The following is a 24,052-nucleotide window of genomic DNA, read 5'->3' as shown; positions in this document are numbered from 1 at the left end:
TCCTCATCTTGTATCCTAAGGCTGAGTTGTCCTTGTTGGACATCAATCATTGCTTTCCCGGTAGCCAGGAAAGGTCTCCCTAGGATAAGCGGGACCTCCACATCTTCTTGCATGTCTAACACAATGAAATCAACTGGAAAAATGAATTTGTCAACTTTAACTAACACATCTTCTATGATCCCCCTAGGATGTCTAATGGATCTATCAGCCAATTGTAATGCCACTCTAGTGGGTTGGGGTTCATTCAACCCCAATTTCTTGAAGATAGAATATGGCATTAAATTGATGCTAGCTCCCAGGTCACATAAAGCTTTTTCAATTTTTAAACTGCCAATGGTACAAGGAATAGTGAAACTCCCTGGATCTTTGAGTTTCTGAGGCAGCTTGTTCAGAAGGATAGCAGAACATTCCTCATTTAATGCAACTGTAGCCACATCTCCCAGTTTCCTTTTGTTTGCCAATAATTCCTTCAAAAACCTTGCATAGTGTGGCATCTGGGCTAAAGCATCAGCAAAAGGAATATTAATATGTAAACTTTTAAATATTTCAAGAAACTTACCAAATTCCTTCTCCAATTTTTGTTGCTTCAGCCTGTTAGGGAATGGAACTTGTGGTTGTTGGTGCATCCCTTGTTGTGCTTCTGGTTGTTCCGTCTTCTGTTGTCTGGTTCCAAGGCTTGTTTCTGCCTTGGGTTCAGCCCAATTCTTCTTTTCTACCTCAGGCAACTCTTTTCCACTTCTTAAGGTAATAGCTTGCACCTGCTCTCGTGGATTCACTTCAGTGTTGCTTGGAAGAGTTCCCGGCAGTCTGGAAGAGATTAATTGTGCCAATTGCCCCACTTGGTTTTCCAGGTTTTTGATTGAGGCTTCCTGGTTCTGGAACCTAGTTTCTGCACCTGCTATAAATTTTGTCATCAGTTCCTCCAAATTGGATTTCGGTTCAGGCTGATGATAAGTCTGGTGGAACGGCTTGGAAATATGCTGATTTGGCCAGGACTGGTTTGAATGTCCCCTCCATCCTGGATGAAAAGTATGGTGACTCTGGTAACCCTGCTGTCTTGACGAATTGCTGACATAGTCAACTTGTTCAGTAGATGGTCTGAACTGATTGCCAACTTGGCAGTCTGTACTGATGTGGCCTCCCCCACACAATTCACAATTAAGAGGCTGCACATGCATGGCAGCTATCTGCATTTCATCTATTTTTTTACTGAGTGCTCCTATTTGTGCAGCTAGTGCTGTATAAGTGTCAACATTATGCAAGCCTTGCTGCTTCCTAGTTTGAATCCTTTCCGAATGCCATTGATAATTGTTGGCTGCCATTTCCTCAATAAGTGCATGGGCAACCTCAGGAGTTTTATTATTTAAGGATCCTCCGGCTGCAGCATCTAATATGGTCTTATTTGAGTCAGTAAGACCATTATAGAAAGTCTGCACTTGCAGCCAAATGGGGAGGCCATGGTGAGGAACTCTCCTTAACAGCTCCTTGTATCGTTCCCATGACTCATATAAAGATTCCCCCTCTTGCTGGAAAAAAGTAGTGATGTCATTCCTCATTTTAGCAGTTTTAGAAGGGGGAAAATATTTAGAGAGAAAACGGCTGGCCATTTCGTCCCATGTGGCTATAGATCCTGCCGGTAATGAGTTCAACCAAGCTTTGGCTTTATCCTTCAAAGAAAATGGGAATAACCTCAGCCGGATGGCATCATCACTTACCCCATTGTGTTTGAAGGTGTCACAGATTTCCAAGAAGTTAGCAATATGGGCATTCGGATCCTCATGGGCCATACCACAAAACTGAACCGTATTTTGTATCATTTGGATTATGGCCGGTTTAATTTCGAAGTTATTGGCAGCAATAGTTGGCCTGATAATGCTGGAGACAGTCCCGGTGAGGGTAGGCTTGGCATAATCCATCATAGTTCTTTGTTCAGCCATTTCTTGTGCTTCTTGTCTGACTTGCTTAGCAACTCTCAAACGGACACGGAGAGTCCGTTCAATCTCTGGGTCGTAAAGGATCTCTTCCAGTTCAGGTCTGCTTGTCATAAACTGTTAAAGTCAAAGCAATAAAAATGCCAATATTCACAAAAGAAAATAAATAACTAATCCTATCACACTGAAAATGTAAAGTGAAGTATTGGAATACAAAACCTACATCCTATCATGAATAAATGAAGCCGATTATACTAAAAGCAGATTTAAACCAATCATCTTATTCAAGGTTCCTTTATCTACATCCATCGATTGCAACATCTGAATTCAGACCCAATTTAGATCTGAGTTCAGATCTACAAGTCTTTGGTATTGTTAGTCTAGAGAAATTAATAAATAATAATTCAGATCTGAGCTGGATATCTCATACACACTCATTGGTATACACTACAATATACATCCATTAAGGTTGGAATCAATTCTGTGATGCTTTAGGGCTGAAATCAGATCTGATCTAAAAAAAAAATTTAAAAGGATCTGAAATAAACTAAAACCAGTCCTGAGTTAGGCTTGGGTTAAAAACTCTACAATTGAAGCTCAAACCTGTATAGCTGATGCATATCAAACACTTGCTAAGACCTGAAAATTGGGTCTGCAATGTTTGGTATTGCAAGCTATTCGGCCCATACAACTTTTGTAGAAATCTGAAATCAGGTCTGCTAACTGTTGCACTATAGCAGCCCTGCTACAGATCTGAATGCTAAAAGAAATACTTGGAAAGTGCTAATTTTTCTTAAATATCTGAGGCATAACAATTATTCAATCCAAACATACACCTCCTTAGCTAATGTAGCTCGGTTACAAGTGGGTAAAGCCAAGAATTCAGTCCACCCAGAATTCATAGTATGCTCTGTATCAGTTCAGTCCTCACATCATATCAACTGAATTTCAGATTTGAATTTCTCTCATTCCTTGCTATCCATTCACCCTTGAGGCAGGTTGGATGTATCCTAGGGTGGATTGGGGTAGTGATGGCACCCAATTCACCTCAAACTTGCATCGGTTCAGATCTGAGTTCAGAGGAATTCAGATCTGAACTGAGCAGATCTGTAACAGCAGAATTCAGATCTGAACTCAAGTCTGAGTTTGGATCTGAATTCTCAATTGCCTTACCTTCAGTTATTGCTACCAAATTGTTTTTGGGGAATAGCAGAAGTGCCCTAGGGTGAATTGGGGTGGTGATGACACCCAATTCCCCTCAAAATTGCATCAGTTCAGGTCTGAGTTCAGAGGAACTCAGATCTGAACTGTTGCAGATCTGCTGTAGCAGAATTCAGATCTGAACTCAGATCTGAGTTCTGATCCGAATTCTCAATTGCTCCTCTTATTGTTCAAAAGATCTCCCCTTTGTTTTTTTTTAATTTGTTTTTTTCTTTTTGTAATGAAAGAAAGAAAAAAAAATAAAGTCTGAAACACAAGCAACTCTTTTCGGCTGAGTGCTGCAGATCTGAAATCTGCTGATCTGAGTGCCGAATGCAACTCAGATCTGCAACACTCATGTTTTTTGTGAAATTTTTTTTCTTTTTTTTTTTTTTATTTTTGAAGGGAACAACATCAAGATTGAATAGAAATCAAATATGCCTTTATTAAAATGAAACTGAAACCAGAAAAAGAGAGTAATCTACTTAAGAAAGAAGAAACATAACTACATGAGTACAGCAGTTGCAGTCCAAGCTGAAATGAAAAAGTTAGCAAATTAACCCAACTATGAATGCAATGCTGAATGAGATCAGATTAAGAATGCTCAATGTTTCCTAATATTGCTTCTCTAAATCCCCGGCAACGGCGCCAAAAACTTGATGTGTGGCTCATTGTGACACTAGCAAGTGCACTAGCCGTTCAAGTAATAAAGTAGTGAGTGAAGTATCGTTCCCACGAGGATTTAGGAAACAATTACCAATACTAAATTGAACATTTCTTATCTGATCAACAAATAAATCAAAACTCTAATGAAAGCTAAGAAATCCTAAATTAAAATCTATCTAAATCATTGGTCCAATTGCCTTCAATTCAGGTTAGAAGAGTAAGCAGTAAATGTCAATCTCAGAATTCAGCAATCTATCAATTTGGATCATTCGAATGAATCATGATTGAGCCTTGGTTTGATGAAACCCCAAGGTCATGAACAGCCTCTCTCAAGCGCATGTTCATCCTATGCATGAGTGACGGTTCTTCTATCTCTAGCAAGAATCTAATCCCCATGCATGCATTTCTTCAAACACTTCTAAGGCATCAATTCAAATCTGAATTGATCACCAACTGAATTGTGCAAGTTATCTCTAACCTTGCACTCAATTCAGTTCTTGAATAGTAGATCTGAATTCCTAGAGTCTCTCTCAAGCACTCTAGGAATTCCAAGCTGTAGATTAATTCGCCCAATCTGAAATTTGCAGATCTGAATTCTCTTTCAAGCAATTCAGATCTTGCAATCTCAGATCTGAGAATTCAGATATGAGTTTTGAAGGTTAGTTGGCCGAATTGATCTGCAATCACACCCTTATTCAAGAAACTTCAAGTACAATGCATGATCATTTGAATGAATCAAAAAGAATTAGATTGCTGAACTGAAATTTTACAAGCTGAAATACATCAAGGAAGAATGGAAACAAGGAGAAAGAAGAAAGAACATATAACTAAGAAACTGAATTCAAATCAAAAGAGAATGAAACTACAAATGATTTATTACAAAAAATCTTTGAATCACAATCCCTCAATTCGAACTCACCTTCTTCTTCTAGCTTGCTTGTCTTGAACTTCCTTCAGCCCTTCTTCTTCTTCTTCCTTGCGCCTAGCCTTCTTCTCTTCTCTTCTCTCAAGGTGGCTGAACCTCTAAGAGTGGGAGAGCCTTTCTCTCAAGCAATTGAACAACTTTCTCCCCTCCTAGAGGCCTCCTTATATAGTTTTTCAAGGGGGCTCTTGCCCCTTCTTGAAGCCTCTAGAATGGGGTGTATTACACCCCTCATGAACCTTCTAGAGTGCTCCCTCCTTCTCTTCAAGAAACTCCTAGAAGTTGCCGCCCCTAGCTCCCTTTGGGCTGCTATTTGGGCTACAACTTAGCTTGCTTTTGAGCTCATGTGGGCTACACTCTAGGCTGTTATTTGGGCTAAAAATGGGCCTTCCTTGCTGGGCCGAATTCTCCTCATAGCTAGGCTTCTTCCCTTGGATTTTCCAAAGAGTTTCACTTGCTCTTCTTGGGCCGAATGAAATTCTCTTGCTCTCATGGCTGGGCCGGGCTGAACTTGATAAATTTTTGGGTTTTCTTTTCTTGCTTTTGCCTTCTTTTTGTTGATTTGGCTCCCCCTGAAATCTTTCTTGCAATCAAGCTAAAATACGGCAAAAATTTAATTAAACCATTATAAAATTTCATGCAAAAACCTCATAAAATATAGATAAATTGTAAGTTCATCAATAGGATCAGCCCCTTTGTCAGACAAAGGTAATGATCGGGGATGCACTCTCACTAATGGAAACCAAGACTGCCGGCAGCCGATTTCAATCGTTGAGATTTGTTTTGCAAAATATATTTTATATGAGATATAAAAGTATATATATTATGGTTTCTAAAAGATTTGCAAAAGGTTTTAATTCCTGGGATCAATATTAGCAGGGAGTGCAACACTATTCCTTGCAGCCGAGGGAGAGGTCCTCTCTTGTTGGGCAGTGTATGATCATTATGGGCTGAGAGGTTAAGTGTAAGACCATTGAGGATAATACCTGATGGGCTAATCTTGCATCTGTCGATAGTTCCTGGGTGTTACAAGGTGGCTTGACCCAGGGACCACTTAGGGTTAGTGTTGGGCCCATAGAAAACATGAGATGGTTTTCAGGGGGTGCACTATCCATAACAGTTTATTCGGCCAGGCTTTGTAACAAAGGCTGGGCTGAACCCATGTGGCTGATGTGTAGATCAATGTTTGGGTCCCACGCCATACAAGGAAGCTCAACTGGGCAGCAGTTTCGAATGCTAAATGAATACATAACCTTAAATAAGCCTTAAGCCCATTTCAAACTGGGCTAAATTGATTAGTCACTTAAAGGGGCAAATTCTTAGATGGATTAGCTGATAGGATTGGGCCCAGACCCTATCCACTTAGAGAGTCAAAGATCTACATAAAATTTAGATCTGGAAGCCTCCTAATTAGATTAGGAGATGGTTGATCTGATCTACAGATAAGATAAGGGTTTATCCTTATCATCTAAAGAGAAGGCTGATCCAAATAACATTTGAATAAGCAGCTCCTGATAGGATTGGGAGCTGATCCTTTAGGTTAACAAAAGAGGGAGGGGGTGGCAGCCTTTTGACATGCAATCCACATTCTTGTCTTCAGAGCTGCAATCACAAGAAGGGAAAATTCTGCACCCTATGAATACTCTCTTGCCGCCTCCTTCCTGCAGCCGCCGCCTCCAGCAGTTCGATCTCCAGTTCTTGGGAGAAATCAAGATTTGATCTTGATACCAATCTTTTGGAGAAAAGATTGGTTGGAGCTGTATTCACATGCCATCCAGTTGATTCTTGCGAAGGGTCAAGTTCTTTTGGAAGAACACTGTTGATTCAGTTTATGGTTCAGATCTGGTTCATAGGGTGAATACCTCCATTGGATCCTTCCTTGGGCGTGAACATCTCCATTGGGAGATACTACTTCTCCTGATCAGGTATAATCCCTCCCTACTCCTTTTGGTTAAGATCTGGTTCAGTTTATGGTTCAAGAATGATCCTTGAAAATATGATTTTCTAAATAGGAAATTCGATTTCCGGTTGAAGGGAGAGAAAAATTTTTGAAATTCGCCCCCTTATTCTGCAATCTTTGGGCATCCATGTGATGGATATCCTATCCCTTCACTTAGGTCCAATCGGATACAAGCCGGAGTCCCCAACTTTTCACGTATTTCTCATACACTTTCTGTGTCGGTGGCTTAGTCAATGGGTCTGCAACATTCTCCGCTGATGTGACCTTTAACATCAATCTCCCATAGATCCAGTGTTGTCACACAACAGTGGAATGGGTGATGTACTGAATTCCAAATTCCAGAATGAACACATTCATTCATAAGGCAGCCTTACTCACGGCAATGTGTTCGGCTTGGGTTGTGGACTGTTATTCTTATTACTCAGGACCCGTGTTTGTTGCTCTTTCAGCTAACAACACATGATCCTATCGTGACGATATAACCAGATGTAGACTTTCTATCATCTGGATCTAACTAGAAATCGACATCAGTATACCCCTAGATCTGTAGTGAACTATCATCGAATACCAGACAAAACTCTTTTGTCCTTTGAAGGTATTTTTGTATGTTTTTCACAGTAGTCCAATGCTCCTGCCTAGGGTTAGAGTGGTATCTTCTTACCAAACTCACTGCCAGAGAAATGTCAGGACGAGTGCATAGCATTGCACACATGATGCTCCCTACGGCTAAGGCATAGGAAACCTCTTTCATGCCCTCAATCTCTTCGGGAGTCATGGGAGACATACCTTGGAGAGAGTGATTCCATGCTTGAAATGAACGTTTCCTTTCTTGGAGTTCTCCATGTTGTATCTCTTGACTATTTTGTCAATGTAAGCGGTTTGGGGTAATCCTATTATCCTCTTCGATCTATCTCTATAGAGTCAAAGACCCAGTATGTAGGAGGCTTCTCCAAGATCTTTCATGGAGAAATGCTGTGAAAACCACACCTTCACTGTAGTTAACATTCCTACATAATTCCCAATAAGTAGAATGTCATCTACATATAGAACCAAGAATGTAACCTTATCCCCACTGGTTTTCCTATAAACACAAGACTCATCCGGATTTTGCTCAAAGTCAAACTGTTTGATGGTAGAGTCAAACCGGATGTTTCAACTCCTAGAAGCTTGCTTAAGTCCATATATGGATTGATTGAGTTTACATACCATGTGTTCTGAACCTGTAGCTATGAAACCTTGCGGTTGCTGCATATAGATATCTTCAGTAAGATCTCCATTCAGGAACGCTGTTTTGACATCCATTTGCCAAATCTCATATTCATGGTATGATGCTACAGCTAGCAGGATCCTAATGGATTTAAGCTTGGCCACCAGCGAAATTGTTTCTTCATAATCGATTCCCTCTTTCTGAGTGTATCCTTTCGCCACAAGACGAAACTTGTAGGTCTCAACTTTACCATCGGGGCCCTTCTTCCTCTTATAGATCCATTTGCAACCAATTGCATTTACCCAAGGGGTAGATGTACTAGAGTCCAGACTCCATTCCTCTCCATTGAGTCCATCTCATCTCTCAAGGCATCTACCCACTTAAAGGAATCTATGTCCAACATAGCTTCCGTATAAGTCACGAGATCCTCCTCACTGGTCGTGGCTCCCACCAAGTAACTTTCTTGGTCATAGCCGAAATGGACTAGAGGCCTGGAAACCTGGGAATGTCTCCTAGGTTGGTCTTTAACTAGAGCTTGTGTGACACCACCCACTACCCCTGAGCTCTCCTCATTAAGAACAACTTCTTGACAATGATTGTTTAGGATATAATCATCTTCCAAGAAATGGGCATTTCAACTACAGAATACTTTCTATTCTCCTGGGTCATAGAATAAATACCCTACAGAACCTTTTGGGTAACCTATAAATAGACAACGACTGGTCTTGGATTCCAATTTGTCAGTACTCATTCTTTTAACATGTGCCAGACAACCCCAAATCTTCAAATGTCTCACACTTGGTTTATTACCGGTCCAAAGCTCATAGGGAGTCTTCAAAACTGATTTGGTTGGAACCCGGTTCAGAACGTATATCATAGTCTCTAATGCGTAACCCCAAAAGGATGTGGGTAATTCTAAGTGTATGATAAGTGATCGGACCATATCCAATAAAGTCTACTTCCTCCTTTCTGACACACCGTTTAGCTCTGGTGTAGCAATTGAAGGGCCTTAATTTCTCTCCCTAATTGTTTCTCGACCTCTTGTCTAAATTCTTTGAACTTTTCAAAAGATTCAGACTTATGTCTCATTAGGTACACGTAACCATACCGTGAGTAATCATCGGTAAATGTTATGAAGTAAACATGCTGGATACGTGTCCTAACATTCATGGGACCACATACATCAGTATGTATAAGGTCAAGTGTGCCTATCGATCTTTTAGGCTTACCGTTAAATGGTTGTTTTGTCATCTTACCCTGAAGGCAAGGCTCACAAGTTGAAGGATCTTCTACAGTTAGAAAATCCAAAGGACCATCCTTTACCAACCTTGTGATACGATCTATGTTAATGTGGCCAAGTCGGTAATGCCACAAGCACGTGGGATTAACTGTATCACGGGTTCTTTTCTTGGGATTATTATCCAACGTAGTTTCAGTTATGTTTGTTTCCAGAGTTGGATGGAGAACATAGAGACCATTCTCAAGTTCTCCGTTTGCGAAGAATTTGTTATTTCTTTTGATAGTAGTCGTATTACTAAAGAGAACAGAATATCCATCTGCACACAGTTTTGAAACAGAAATCGAATTGCTGATCAAATTGTTTACATAAAGACAATCTTCTAATGTAATTGATCCTTCTCTGAAATACAATTCTACAGTCCCTATGATTGTAGCTGCAACACTTGTAGAACTCCCTAAGTAATGAATCACCTCTCCATCACTTAGTCTTTTGCTTGTCCTGAACCCCTGCAACGTATAACATGCATGAGTAGATGCCCCGGAGTCAATACACCAGGAAGCAGAAGTTATCAACATATTGGTTTCTATGACAAAGGATTCAAAATTACCTTGTTTCTTGGTCTCCAGGTACTGAGGGCAATTCCTCTTCTAGTGGTCGGCCTGTTTGCAGAAGTGGCAAGCATCTGATGCTTTGTCCTTCCTCTACCATTTGGACTTGCTAGATTTCTTCTAAGGCTTCTTCTTTGCCTTCCTCTTCTTCTTGCCTGATTTAACACTCTCAACAAGCATGGCAATGGGCACATCCTTCTTTATCAGTTCCTCGGCCCTCTGCAACATATTACTGAGTTCCTGGATGCTAACATTTAGCTTGTTCATGTTATAGTTGTTAGACAGTTTTGTATGCCCTTAGCTTCAATCAAGATGATGTACTTTATGAGTTTATTGTAAATGAATAAAAGTGCATATTTGATTCATGTTCCCTTGGTATGTTTCTATGTAATACCCTTAAACTGGACACTTAATGAGACTCATGTTAGTTTAGAATGTTCACAGCCAGTGGGTCGGTCTGGGGAGACCTATCCTAACAATGCTGACACTGTGGTGCCACCAAGTCGGTTGGGGTGGCCTGTCTCAGCTACCAGGGTGAGACCCTAGGCACATACACTGTAGGATTAATTGAATCTATGAACTAGACCAGATTTCCAGTATTGCCCTGGACCTTGGAGATTGATGGGCAAAACTAGAAAGTTACACCCGACCCCTAGACTCGATTATCATACTGCACTAGGTGTCGGATTTGACTGTCTTTGATATACCAATCAGTGAGATTCTTAGTGAGGGTCAAAACCTGGGTATGTTGGGACAGTCTGAGAATTCATCTGAGTGGGTGATCATAGTGACAAGATCAGCCCCTTTGTCGGACAAAGGTAATGATCGGGGATGCACTCTCACTAATGGAAACCAAGACTGCCGGTAGCCGATTTCAATCGTTGAGATTTGTTTTGCAAAATATATTTTATATGAGATTTAAAAGTATATATTTAATGGTATCTAAAAGGTTTGCAAAAGATTTTAATTCCTGGGATCCATATAAGCAGAGAGTGCAACACTGTTCCTTACAGCCAAGGGAGAGGTCCTCTCTTGTTGGGTAGTGTATGATCATTATGGGCTGAGAGGTTAAGTGTAAGACCATTGAGGATAATACCTGATGGGCTAATCTTGCATCTGCCCACAGTCCCTGGGTGTTACAAGGTGGCTTGGCACAGGGACCACTTGGGGTAAGTGTTGGGTCCTTAGAGCCCATGAGATGGGTTTCAGGGGGTCCACTGTACATAACAGTGTATTCGGCCAGGCCTTGTAACAAAGGCTTGGCTGAACCCATGTGGTTGATGTGTAGATCAATGTTTGGGTCCCACGCCATACAAGGAAGCCCAACTGGGCAGCAGTTTGGAAGGCTAAGTGAATACATAAACTTAAATGAGCCTTAAGCCCATTTCGAACTGGGTTGATTTGATTAGTCACTTAAAGGGGAAAATTCTGAGATGGATCAGCTTATAGGATTGGGCCCAGACCCTATCCACTTGGAGAGTTCAAGATTTAAATAAGATTTAGATCTGGAAGCCTCCTAATTAGATTAGGAGATGGCTTATCTGATTTGCAGATAAGATAAGGGTTTATCCTTATCACCTAAAGAGAAGACTGATCCAAATAAGATTTGGATAAGCAGCTCCTTATAGGATTGGGAGCTGATCCTTTAGGTTAACAAAAGAGGGAGGGGGTGGCAGCCTTTTGACATGCAATCCACATTCTTGTCTTCAGAGCTGAAATCACAAGAAAAGAAAATTCTGCACCTTGTGAATACTCTTTTGCCGCCTCCTTCCTGCAGCCGCAACCTCCAGCAGTTCGATCTCTAGTTCTTGGGAGAAATCAAGATTCGATCTTGATACCAATCTTTTGGCTGTATTCACAAGCCATCTAGTTGATTTTTGCGAAGGGTCAAGTTCTTTTGGAAGAACACTACTGATTCTGCTCCACCCTGCACTACGCCATCTTCAGTGGGAGCAGATTTTGGATCCTTCCTTGGGCGTGAACACCTCCATTGGGAGATACTGTTTCTCCATATCAGGTATAATCCCTCTCTACTCCTTTTGGTTCAGATCTGGTTTAGTTTATGGTGCAAGAATGATGCTTGAAAATATGATTTTCTAAATAGGGAATGCGATTCCCAGTTGAAGGGAGAGTAAAATTTTTAAAAGTCGCCCCTTGTTCCGCAATCTTTCAGCGTCGATGTGATGGATATCTTATCCCTTCAGTAGTTCATGGTGAACTGATTGAAGGAAGGAGGCAAAGAATTCAGGATGGCATTAACCTTGGTGACATGATCAAGCCCAGATCCAAGAGCCTCAAGTTCATTGATGTATCCGATCATCTTAAGACAATGGTCATGAACTTGCTGGTTCTTGGACCTTTGTGCGGTCATGAACTATTTCAAGACCTTCTAACGAGTAGAATGATTTTGCTTCTCATACATTGTCCTCAGACTATCCAAGATATCCTTGGACAATTCGATCTAATTGAACTATCGCTGTATTGGATTATCCAAGGAGACTATGATGTAGCACTGGGCAAGAGAATTTTTCTCTTCCCATTCTTGATAGTCCCACCTACGGGCCATAGAAGCCCTATCACCTGGACGTTCCAGAGAAGGGTTTTTAGCTACCTTGTCCAATTTTTTGAACGTCAGGACCAGCATAAGGTTAGGATACCAGTCAGCATAATTTGGGCCCTTAAGCTTGTTGTCGTCTAACAATTTAGTGAAATGACCGTTTGCCATTTCTGATAAAGGGCAAAGCAAATATTAGTCCACAACCTTATTTGATTCATGTTATCTACATAGATATGGCTTTTAATCTATGTTCCATTTCCATTTGTTCATCTCTGAGATTTCCCTTCTATCTCAATGACGGAGACTGCGAAATATCTCTCTAGAAATGTGGGAAATCACATAGGGTGCATGGATCCAACTGTTTCAGCTGCATAACCCCACCACCTTTCTGTGAAGGATCATATCCACTCATCTTATGAGCTTTCCCTTTGGCCTCTATTAGACATAGTTCATTGCCATTTTTGGTTAAACCTTTCTGTCCAGTGAATGCTCACCCATCATATTCGTGAATGCCAAGGTACCGTGAGAGAGTCTTTCCATTTTAGGATAGGCCCCTCCCACATCGGTCTATGATGCCCCTATCATCTTATGAAACAATCCAACAGATCTAGTAGCAAATGGATAGCCCAATTTTATGGTGCGTTTCCTCATTACTGAAGGACTCATCTTCTTGTTAATGATGGATGGCCTTTAGAGAGTTCATCATTTGAGTCTCCCTATCCCATGCACTCATATTTCAGCGGAGGGAACGAAATATTACGCCCTATTTTAATTTAGGTCAAACCAAAGTGGCTCCCACTAACTTTCATAAAGTCAAATTTAGATGGGCCCTAAACGGCTTGGGTTCTACATGGTTCCTCTTGGGGAGGAAGCTGGAGTGGGGCCCACCACAAAGGGAGATCATCCAATGATCTTAAGGACACCATGGCAATGATGTGCATTCAGCCATGGTGTGCACAAGAGCCACTATCGAATCAGCATGGGCCAAGTGCTTATGGCCCATGAACGTTGCACATCACACATCCATACATCACATGCTGGAAAATCATAATTGATTCAATCAATTAAATAACTGTAAAACCCATGATTAAATCCCATAAAAATTTCGTAATATTATTGATTAATATTATCTAGGTATATGGGTTGAATTGCAAAGAGTAGTTCGGCCCATATAGCTTTTATGCTGAAAATTAGCTAAAGTAGTTTTAACATATTAAAACTGGGTTTTATAGATGTGGACTGAATTGCATCTTGCAATTAACCATCAACTCCTGGATCCATGAGTGAAAAAATAGGGCTGAGAACAGCCCCCATCGAACCACAGATTCGGTCCAACCAGTTTGGACCAATCTAGTTCGAATGGGTCTAGGATTTGATTTTTAATTCAAGAACATGATCTGAAATTAAATTACTGAAATAAGACATTCAAGAATCAATAGGAGGGTTGTTCGTTGGACTACTACCCTTCCAAACAAAAGTTAGATCGTAGCATGCAGTTTCCAAAACTGCAAATCGCAGATGGCCGAACCCTAATATGCGAAATTCCCCTCCTTGAGCTTTCTGCTTCAACTTCAAATGGAATAAAATAGAGAAACCTATTTTTAGTTAATATTACATTAAAATTGAATTCCTATACTTTCCATCTAAAATTAAAAAAAAAATTAATTATAGACCAAGAAAGAAAAGAACAGCAATTGCACAGATTTCTTGCGCCATTAAAGATTTCGATCTCCATCATACGAACAACCCAAAAATCAAGAAAAATATATAGAACAATTCTAAATATAAATCAAATTTATCAATATTTAATTTTAGATCAATCACCCAAAATCTGGGAACAAATTTCCTAGAAAATGCTAATCTGCACAAATCGGGTAGAACGCCTTCTGCCTATTTGCGCAGATCCAGATCTGGTTAATTTTGGTTCAAGATTTGAACCTGGCTCTAATACCACTGAAGGGATGAGAGTTCCATCATATGGATGGCCGAACCCTGTGGAAAGGTTGGGAAAATTTTCAAAAATTTCTCTCTCTCACATGTGGGAATCGCATTCCCTATTTTAGAAAACTGCATTTTCAAGGATCAATCTTGAACCCAAACCAGACCAGATCTGAAACCAAAAGGGAGTGGAGGGATATACCTGATAAGAAATACTAATAACGCCCAATGAAGGTGTTCACACCCAAGGAAAAATCCAAAGACTGCTTCCACCGAAGATGACACAGTGCAGGATGAAGCAGAATCAACAGGATGGTTCTTCAGCAAGAATCGAATTCTTCAACAAGAATTTGATGGAGGGCTAGTGTGCACGACTTCAGATTACCTTTTCTGCCAAAAGGTAATATCAAGAACCCTTCTTGATCACTCCCACAGGTGGAGATCGAACTAGTATGAAGGAAAGAGTAGGAGAGAAGGAGACAGTGCAGTCAAACTATGTTGTCACTCTCTGGAATTCAGCAGTCAGCCAGATGATCTGGAGGTTTACCCTACTCTTCTATTTATATCCTTAAAAAGAGGTTCTCCTAATCCCATTAGAAGTTTCTTAATCCAAATCTTTTATTTGGATCTGGACTCTCTTTAAGAGATAAGGATAATCCTTTATCTTATTTGTAGATAAAAATCAGCCCCCCTAATCTAATTAGGAGTTTCTGATCCAAATCTTTATTTGGATCTGAACTTTCTAAGTGGATAGGGATAATCCCTTATCCTATCTGCTAATCTAAGTCCTAGAACCGCCCTCTTTTAATTAAACTCATTAAGTTAGTTCGAATTGGGCTTAGGCTCATTAAGTCCATTGCCTCACTTACCCTCCAAACTGCTACCCAGATGGCTATCATTGTATGGTGTGGGACCCAAACATTGATCTACACATCATCCACATGGGTTCAGCCCAGCCTCTGTTACAAGGCCTGGCTGAATTCACTATAGGAGATAGTGAATCCCTGAGTCCATCACCATGGGCTCTTAATGGTCCCAACATTTACACTAAATAGTCTTTGGGTCAAGCCACTTTATAAAATCCCAAGGACTGTGGATAGATGCAAGATTAGCCCATCAGGTATAACCCTTGATGGTCTTACACTTAACCTCTCAACCCATAATCATCAAACACTGTCCGACAAGAGAGGACCTCTCCCTCGGCTACAAGGAACAGTGTTGCACTCTCTACTCACATGGATCCTGGGAATTAAAACCTTTTGAAAACATTTTGAAATCATAATATTTATATGTATATCTCTATATAAATTTATTTTGCAAAACAAATTTCAACGGTTGAAATCAACTGCCGACAGTTTAGGTTTCCATCAGAGAGAGTGCATCCCCGATCATTCGCTTTGTCTGACAAAGGGGCTGATCCTATCACTATGATCACCCACTCAGATGAATTCTAAGCCTATCGCAACATACCCAGGCTTTGACCCCTTCTAAGGATCTCATTGATTGGCATATCAAAGACAATCCAATCCGACACCTAGTGCAGTATCATAATCAAGTCTAGGGGTTAGGTGTTTGCCCATCTATCTCCAAGGTCTAGGGCAATACTGGAATTCTGGTCCGGTTCAGGGTTTCAAGAAAACCCACACTACATATACCTCAGGTCACACCCTGGTAGCAGAGACAAGCCACCCCAACCAACTTGGTGGTACATTAGTGTCAACCTTGGCAGGAAAAATCTCCCAAAATCTATCCAATGGCTGTGAAGATTCTAAACCAACACGAGTCTCATATTTGTCAAGTTTAAGGGTATTACACAGAAACACACCATAATAACATGAATCAAATATGTACTTTATTTATTTATATTAAATGTCATAATGTACATCATTCTGATTGGAGCTAAGGGCATAATTGTCTAACAAAACCTTAAAAATGTAGCTTTCTAAATTGGGAATAGGATTCCCGGATGGGAGTGAAGAAAGTTTTGAAAATTTGCCCAAACTTCCTGCAGGGTTCAGCTATCTGTATGGTGGATCTCCCATCCCTTTCAATCATTTTCCTATTTCATTACTTCGACAGACCCTTGTCTATGGATACATTTAGCTTGATTTTTTCTATCAAGAAGGATTCTGTCAGTCTTCAGTTTTCTGAGTTATGTAGTTTCTACCTGACTCCCCACCCCAGGTACAAAATCTTATATGGTTTTCCCAATAAAGTCCTAGCCTAGAAGAGGCGCTATTTCGTTGTTACCATAGCTAGGGGTGGCCATTTCCTACACACTGGAGAATGGCCATCAGTGATCCTAGCATCAAGCTAAATAGAGACCTAAAGAAGCAGATCTATGCCTAGGCGAAGCTCATGGTCGAGCTGGACATCTTCCTAGTGTAGGAGAAATTATTTAATGCAGGGCTAAGTCCAGGTAGGTCTTCACTTTGGTTACACACACTTCATCTTTTTTGTGCCAGATTTTCTATTAAAATGATGTTTTTCTTCCTTGCAAGGTACCATGGTAGATATCCCGATCTCCAAAATAGTCTCAGACATGAAGAAGAGGAAGAAGAGGAAGGCATCCCGCGCCGATGTTCCTGCTGCTCCAAGGAGGAAGGGTGATGCCACAATGATTGATCTGGTTGAGGAAGACCAAGGAACTAAGTCCCCAGTGACCTTAGCTCATAGATCCAAAGTGGCCCAGGAGCCCGACCCCCGGCCCGTCCAACCCTAGGTGGCTGCTTCCAATGCGATCCCCGAGGACGCCAAGAGTATCTTTGATGCTTGTCTCGACACACTCAAGAGTAAGGAGGCTATCTTTCCGACCGAGGTCTCCAAATACACCAGGATGCGGCACTCCAAGCTCGCTACCATAGCTTGAAGTCATCTAATGGTGGGATGTCTCTAAATACCCTTTTTTTCTACTAATCGGCATGATTCTTCTTGTAGACAAACTCGATGATTCACTCGCTAGTGGAGCAATCTGATCGCCAGATGGAGTTGCTACAAATTTCTATGTCAAAGGCGAAGAGTTTGGAAGTTAAGGTTCTCGCTGCTGAGGCCAAGCTACAGTCCACCAAGTCTAAGGTGACAGAGAACCAAGCTAGGATGTTGAAAGTTGTGGACTTAGCGAAGAAGTGGGAGGCCAAAGTGAAGTGGAAGGATGAGCGTATCCATGAGCTGGAAAAAGATGTCGAAGAACACAAGGCTCTCTTCGCTAATCACACGACCATCTTCTCCAAAGAGTTAAAGGAGGCCAGTGTTTACACTGTTCGGGCTTATAAGGCTTCTTCGGAGTTTGACAACTTCATGAATGAGACAGCCACCTTGGCATTCCGCAAGGGCTTCAAAGTTTATCATTGGCTGGCTAGCGCATGCATTACCTCAGACGAACCTCAAACCGCTGACTACCATGGGGCTTTCCATGGAGACAGTGGAGCAAGCAGAGGGGGATGACCCAGACTCTGAAGAGGATAGTGAGGACGTCGCTGGTGAGGAAGCGGGAGAGAAGTCGGGGAACATTGATGTAGCAGTCAACGAGGTCATGGAGACCGATGAGTTTGTTGCTACGAGCACATCCATGGAAGTAGACTAGGCAAAAGACTCTGAGACCGTTGAAGGAGGGGGTGAGGAGCCCCACCAAAACTAAAATTTGCCTCGTTTTCTTGAACCTTGATAGATTGACAAATTGCATGTGATTTTGCTTGTTTTCCTTGGGTTTTTGGTTAATAATTGTGTAATCTGAGGTAGTTTTGATGATAATTGTGTTAATGTTGTTTATTTGAAGGCTTGAATCAAATTGGAGCTAAAAAGGGAGGATTTGAAGCATAATTTGGAGTTTAATATGATGGAAAGAATGAAGGACAAAAAGGGCTGCGTAGTTGGTGAAAAGAGTCTCACAATAGTTACAATGTGGGCGTGTTGTAATGGCTGAAGAGTGCTGAAGTTGCCTGCTGATCAGAATCGCACATCAATTACAACGCGGGCACATCGTAAGGAAGCTACAAGTTTGAATTCTTGCGAGAGAAGAAACAATATTTTGATGATTTTTGAATCTTTTATTATCTTTTTGGATTAGGAAATAACTATTAAGTGTCCTAATCTTGTGGGAAACTCTTTTAGAAGTATTTTATTTGTTTTATGACTCAACTTTAGAGATTAGTTTTTTAGGAAAGCTCCTAAAATTTAGGAAACTTCTCCTTATAAGTAGGAATAGGCCTCTTTTGCCAGAGAATATATACGTACAATTCATATGCATAGCCGCCCAACTACTTCTCTCCCTCTTTTTAATACAACCATGAGTGGCTGAGCTTCTCTCTTCTAATTCAAGGGGAATTTTTGGTTCAATTGTGTCACCATGAGGTTATGTGCTTAATTTAAATTCTTGCCTTTAATTCAAGTATTTGTTTTTTCTTATGCATATTTTTATGGAAGTTGATGTTGATTAATCTGACAAATTAATTAATATTGATCTTTCTATGGCTATCCATGATTCGGTGATCCGTAATTGTCACAAATAGTGGTACAAGTAGCAATTAGGTCAATATCTTTGTGGGTCAATTGTTCGTGACAACTTTTGACCAATGTGTTGGCATGTTTTAACCTAAACGGAATCAACCAAACAAAATTTAATAATTGCAGCTATCTCAATTATTTTTATTTTGGTTTAACTGTTTTCATAGAATTTATTGCTATCATTAATTGATATGGAACGCTATCGTGCCCAATCGGTTAATGATAAGTGTTGATTGAATGTTGGGTTTGTTCAACTAAATTAGGAAGGTATAAGGTTTATTATGGCTATCCTACTAAATCTAAAAGTTAAATGCTTGAATTGCAAGATTGCTATTTTTAGCCTATGATCGGTGATCAATTGTCTCAAATTGAACCCTTGGATCAGAGTTTGGTAAGACTGAAATTTTCCTTGTTAATTGTTATTTGCTATTTTGTGTTAATTGTTATTTTAATTTAGAAATTTAATTATTTGAAATTTCCACTCTTTAAATTGTGCATTTGGTTGAGAAATTAACTTGGTTCCTCGTGGGATTCGACCCGGTACCACTGTTACAACAATTTTATTCTTAAGGTGGGAATTTGAAAAATTATGGAATAAGGGGGCGAATTTCAAAAATTTTTCTCTCCCTTCAACTGGGAATCGAATTCCCTATATAGAAAATCATATTTATGTTAGACAGTTTTGTATGCCCTTAGCTTCAATCCAATTTCATGTACTTTTGACATTTAGTGTAAATAAACAAAGTACATGTTTGATTCATGTTCTTTGGTATATTTCTGTGTAAGACCCTAAAATTGGACACTTATAGAGACTCATGTTAGTTTTAAATCTTCACAGTGTTAGACAGTTTTGTATGCCCTTAACTTCAATCAAAATGATGTACTTTATGAGTTTATTGTAAATGAATAAAAGTGCATATTTGATTCATGTTCCCTTGGTATGTTTCTGTGTAATACCCTTAAACTAGACACTTAATGAGACTCGTGTTAGTACAGAATGTTCACAGCCAGTGGGTCGGTCTGGGGAGACCTATCCTGACATGGCTGACACTGTGGTGCCACCAAGTCAGTTGGGGTGGCTTGTCTCAGCTGCCGGGGTGAGACCCTAGGCACATATAGTGTAGGATTATTTGAATCTTTGAACTGGACCAAATTTCCAGTATTGCCCTCGACCTTGGAGATTGATGGGCAAAACTGGAAAGTTACACCTGACCCATAGACTCGATTATGATACTGCACTAGGTGTCGGATTAGGCTGTCTTTGATGTACCAGTCAGTGAGATCCTTAACGGGGGTCAAAACCTGGGTATGTTGGGATAGTCTGAGAATTCATTTGAGTGGGTGATCATAGTGACAGGATCAGCCCCTTTGTCGGACAAAGGTAATGATCGGGGATGCACTCTCACTGATGGAAACCAAGACTGCAGGCAGCCAATTTCAATCGTTGAGATTTGTTTTGCAAAATATATTTTATATGAGATATAAAAGTATATATATTATGGTTTTGAAATATTTGCAAAAAGGTTTTAATTCCCGTGATCCATATATGAGAGAGTGCAACACTTTTCCTTGCAGCTGAGGGATAGGTCCTCTCTTGTCGGGTAATGTATGATCATTATGAGCTGAGAGGTTAAGTGTAAGACCATTGATTATAATACCTGATGGGCTAATCTTGCATCTACCCACAGTCCCTGGGTGTTACAAGGTGGCTTGGCCCAGGGACCACGTAGGCTAAGTGTTGGGCCCATAGAGCCCATCTTATGGGTTTCAGGGAGTGCACTGTCCATAACAGTGTATTCGGCCAGGCCTTGTAACAAAGGCTAGGCTGAACCCATGTGGATGATGTGTAGATCAATGTTTGGGTCCCACGCCATACAAGGAAGCCCAACTGGGCAGTAGTTTGGAAGGCTAAATGAGTACGTAACTCTTAGTGGGCCTTAAGCCCATTTCGAACTGGGCTAGTTTGATTAGTCATTAAGGGGCGAATTATGAGATAAGATCAACTGATAGGATTGGGCCCACACCCTATCCACTCAGAGAGTCCAAGATCTAAATGAGATTTAGATCTGAAAACTTCCTAATTAGATTAGGAGAAGGCTGATCTAATCTACAGATAAGATAAGGATTATCTCTTATCTTAAAGGGACTTCTAATCCAGATATGATTTGGGTTAGCAACTCCTAATGGGATTAGGAGCTGATCCCTTTAAGTCTATAAAAGGAAGAGGGGGCGGCAGCCTTTAGACATCACTGAAGGGATAGGAAATCCATCATATGGATGCCCAAGATTGTGGAATAAAGGGGGCAAATTTCAAAAATTTTTTCTTTCCCTTCAACTGGGAATCGAATTCCCTATTTAGAAAATCTTATTTTCAATGATCATTCTTGAACCATAAACTAAACTAGATCTGAACCAAAAGGAGGAGAGAGAGATAATAACTGATACAAAGAAACAATATCTCTCAATGGAGGTGTTCACGCCCAAGGTAGAAACCAAAATCTGCTCCCACTGAAGATGGCGCAATGCAAGGTGGAGCAGAATCAACAGTGTCCTTCCTAAGAACTTGATTCTTCCCAAGAATCACCTGGACGGCTTGTGAATACAACTCCTACCAATCTTTTCTCCAAAAGATTGGAATCAAGATCTGATCTTGATTTCTCCCTAGCAATGGAGATCAAACTGCTATAGGCAGCGGCTGCAGGAAGGACGCAGCTAGAGAGAATTTGCAGGGTGTAGAATTCTCTCCTCTGTGATCTCAGCTCTGAAGACAAGACTGTTGCTGATGATTGTGTGTCTAAAGGCTGCCGCCCCCTCTTCCTTTTATAGACTTAAAGGGATCAGCTCCTAATCCCATTAGGAGTTGCTAACCCAAATCATATCTAGATTAGAAGTCCCTTTAAGATAAGGGATAAACCTTATCTTATCTACAGATTAGATCAGCCAGTTCCTAATCTAATTAGGAAGTTTCCAAATCTAAATCTCATTTAGATCTTGGACTCTCTGAGTAGATAGGGTGTGGGCTCAATCCTATCAGCTGATCTTATCTCAATATTCGCCCCTTAAAGACTAATCAAATTAGCCCAGTTCGGAATGGGCTTAAGTCCCATTTAGGGTTATGTATTCATTAAACCTTCCAAACTGCTGTCTAGTTGGGCTTCCTTGTATGGTGTGGGACCCAAACATTGATCTACACATCAGCCACATGGGTTCAGCCCAGCCTTTGTTACAAGGCCTGGCCGAATACACTGTTATGGACAGTGCACCCCCTGAAACCCATCAGGTGGGCTCTATGGGCCCAACACTTAGCCTAAGTGGTCCCTGGGCCAAGCCACCTTGTAACACTCAGGGACTGTGGGCAGATGCAAGATTAGCCCATCAGGTATTATCCTCAATGGCCTTACACTTAACCTCTCAACCCATAATGATCATACACTGCCCGACAAGAGAGGACCTCTCCCTTGGCTGCAAGGAACAGTGTTGCACTCTCTCAAATATGGATCCCGGGAATTAAAACCTTTTGCAAATCATTTCAAAACCATAATTTATATACTTTTATATCTCATATAAAATATATTTTGCAAATCAAATTTCAACGATTGAAATCGGTTGCCGGCAATCTTGGTTTCCATCAATGAGAGTGCATCCCCGATCATTACCTTTGTCCAACAAAGGGGCTGATCTTGTCACTGACTGTCCCAACATACCCAGGTTTTGACCCCCGCTAAGGATCTCACTGATTGGTACATCAAAGACAGCCCAATCCGACACCTAGTGTAGTATCATAATCGAGTCTAGGGGTCGGCTGTAACTTTTTAGTTTTTCCCATCAATCTCCGAGGTCCAGGGAAATACTGGAAATCTGGTCCAGTTCAAAGATTCAATTAATCCTACACTGTGTGTGCCTAGGGTCTCACCCTGGTAGCTGAGACAAGCCACCCCAACCAACTTGGTGGCACCACAGTGTCAGCTTTGTCAGGATAGGTCTCCCTAGACCGACCCACTGGATGTGAACATTGTAAACTAACATGAGTCTCGTTAAGTGTCCAGTTTAAGGGTATTACACAGAGACATACCAAGGGAACATGAATCAAATATGCACTTTTATTCATTTACAATAAACACATACAGTACATTAATTTGATTGAAGCTAAGGGCATACAAAACTGTCTAATAGCTCCCACTTGCACTTAGGTCCAATCAGGTACTAGCCGGAGTACCATGCTTTCCACGTGTTTCATAAACACTTTCTGTGTCAGTGGCTTAGTCAATGGCTCTACCACATTCTCCGCTGATGCTACCTCTTAACATCATCCTTTCATAGGTCCAGCATTGTCATACAACATTGGAATGGGTGATGTGCTGAACTCCAAATTCAGGAATGAACACCTTCATTCATAAGGCAGCTTCACTTACGGTAATGCGCTCAGCATGGGTTGTGGACTGCTAATTTGCTACTCAGGTCCCCTGTTTACTGACACTCAGGAAACAGCACATGATCCTATCGTGAAAACATATCTAGATGTAGACTTTCTATCATCTGGATCCGACTGGAAATCGGCATCTGTATACCCTTGGATCTGTAGTGAGCTACCATCGAATACTAGACAAAACTCTTTTGTCCGTTGCAGTCCAGTGCTCCTGCCCTGGGTTGGCTTGAAATCTGCTTACTACACTCACTGCCTGAGCAATGTCAGAGCGAGTGCACAGCATGGCATACATGATGCTCCCTATGGCAGAGGCCTAGAGAACGTTCTTCATGCCATCAATCTCCTCAGAAGTCTTGGGAGACATCTTCTTGGAGATAGTGACTGCGTGCCTGAAAGGAACATTTCCTTTCTTGGAATTTTTCATGCTATATCTTTTGACTATTTTGTCAATGTAGGCAGATTGGGATAATCCTATTATCCGCTTCGATCTATCTCTATAGAGTCAAAGACCCAGTATATAGGAGGCCTCTCCAAGATCTTTCTTGGAGAATTGCTGTGAAAGCCATACTTTTACCGTAGTCAACATTCCTACATCATTTCCAATGAGTAGAATGTCATCTACATACATAACCAAGAAGGTAACCTTATCTCCACTGTACTTCCTGTAAACATAGGGTTCATCCGGATTCTGCTCAAAGTCAAACGATTTGACAGCAGAGTCAAAATGGATGTTCCAACTTCTAGAAACTTGCTTAAGTCCATAAACGGATCTATTAAGTTTACATACCATGTTTTCCTGACCCGCAGCTATGAAGCCTTGTGGCTGCTGCATATAGATATCTTCAGTAAGATCTCCATTCAGGAATGTAGTTTTGACAACCATTTGCCAAATCT

At 40.9% G+C, this 24,052-nt stretch overlaps 1 non-coding gene across 1 annotated transcript; it reads left to right on the top strand.

The window, feature by feature from the left end:
* Positions 1-1,452: 1,452 nt before the first annotated feature.
* Positions 1,453-1,559, top strand: LOC148874661 (small nucleolar RNA R71). The gene has a single exon (XR_016106134.1). It is a non-coding gene; the product is annotated as a small nucleolar RNA R71 (small nucleolar RNA).
* Positions 1,560-24,052: the final 22,493 nt, after the last annotated feature.

The sequence above is a fragment of the Nelumbo lutea genome, chromosome 1 (genome assembly GCF_056320005.1).
Source record: "Nelumbo lutea isolate HS-2025 chromosome 1, American lotus-T2T, whole genome shotgun sequence".
In the NCBI taxonomy this organism is placed as follows: Eukaryota; Viridiplantae; Streptophyta; class Magnoliopsida; order Proteales; family Nelumbonaceae; genus Nelumbo; species Nelumbo lutea.
This window is presented reverse-complemented; position numbering and strand designations above follow the sequence as displayed.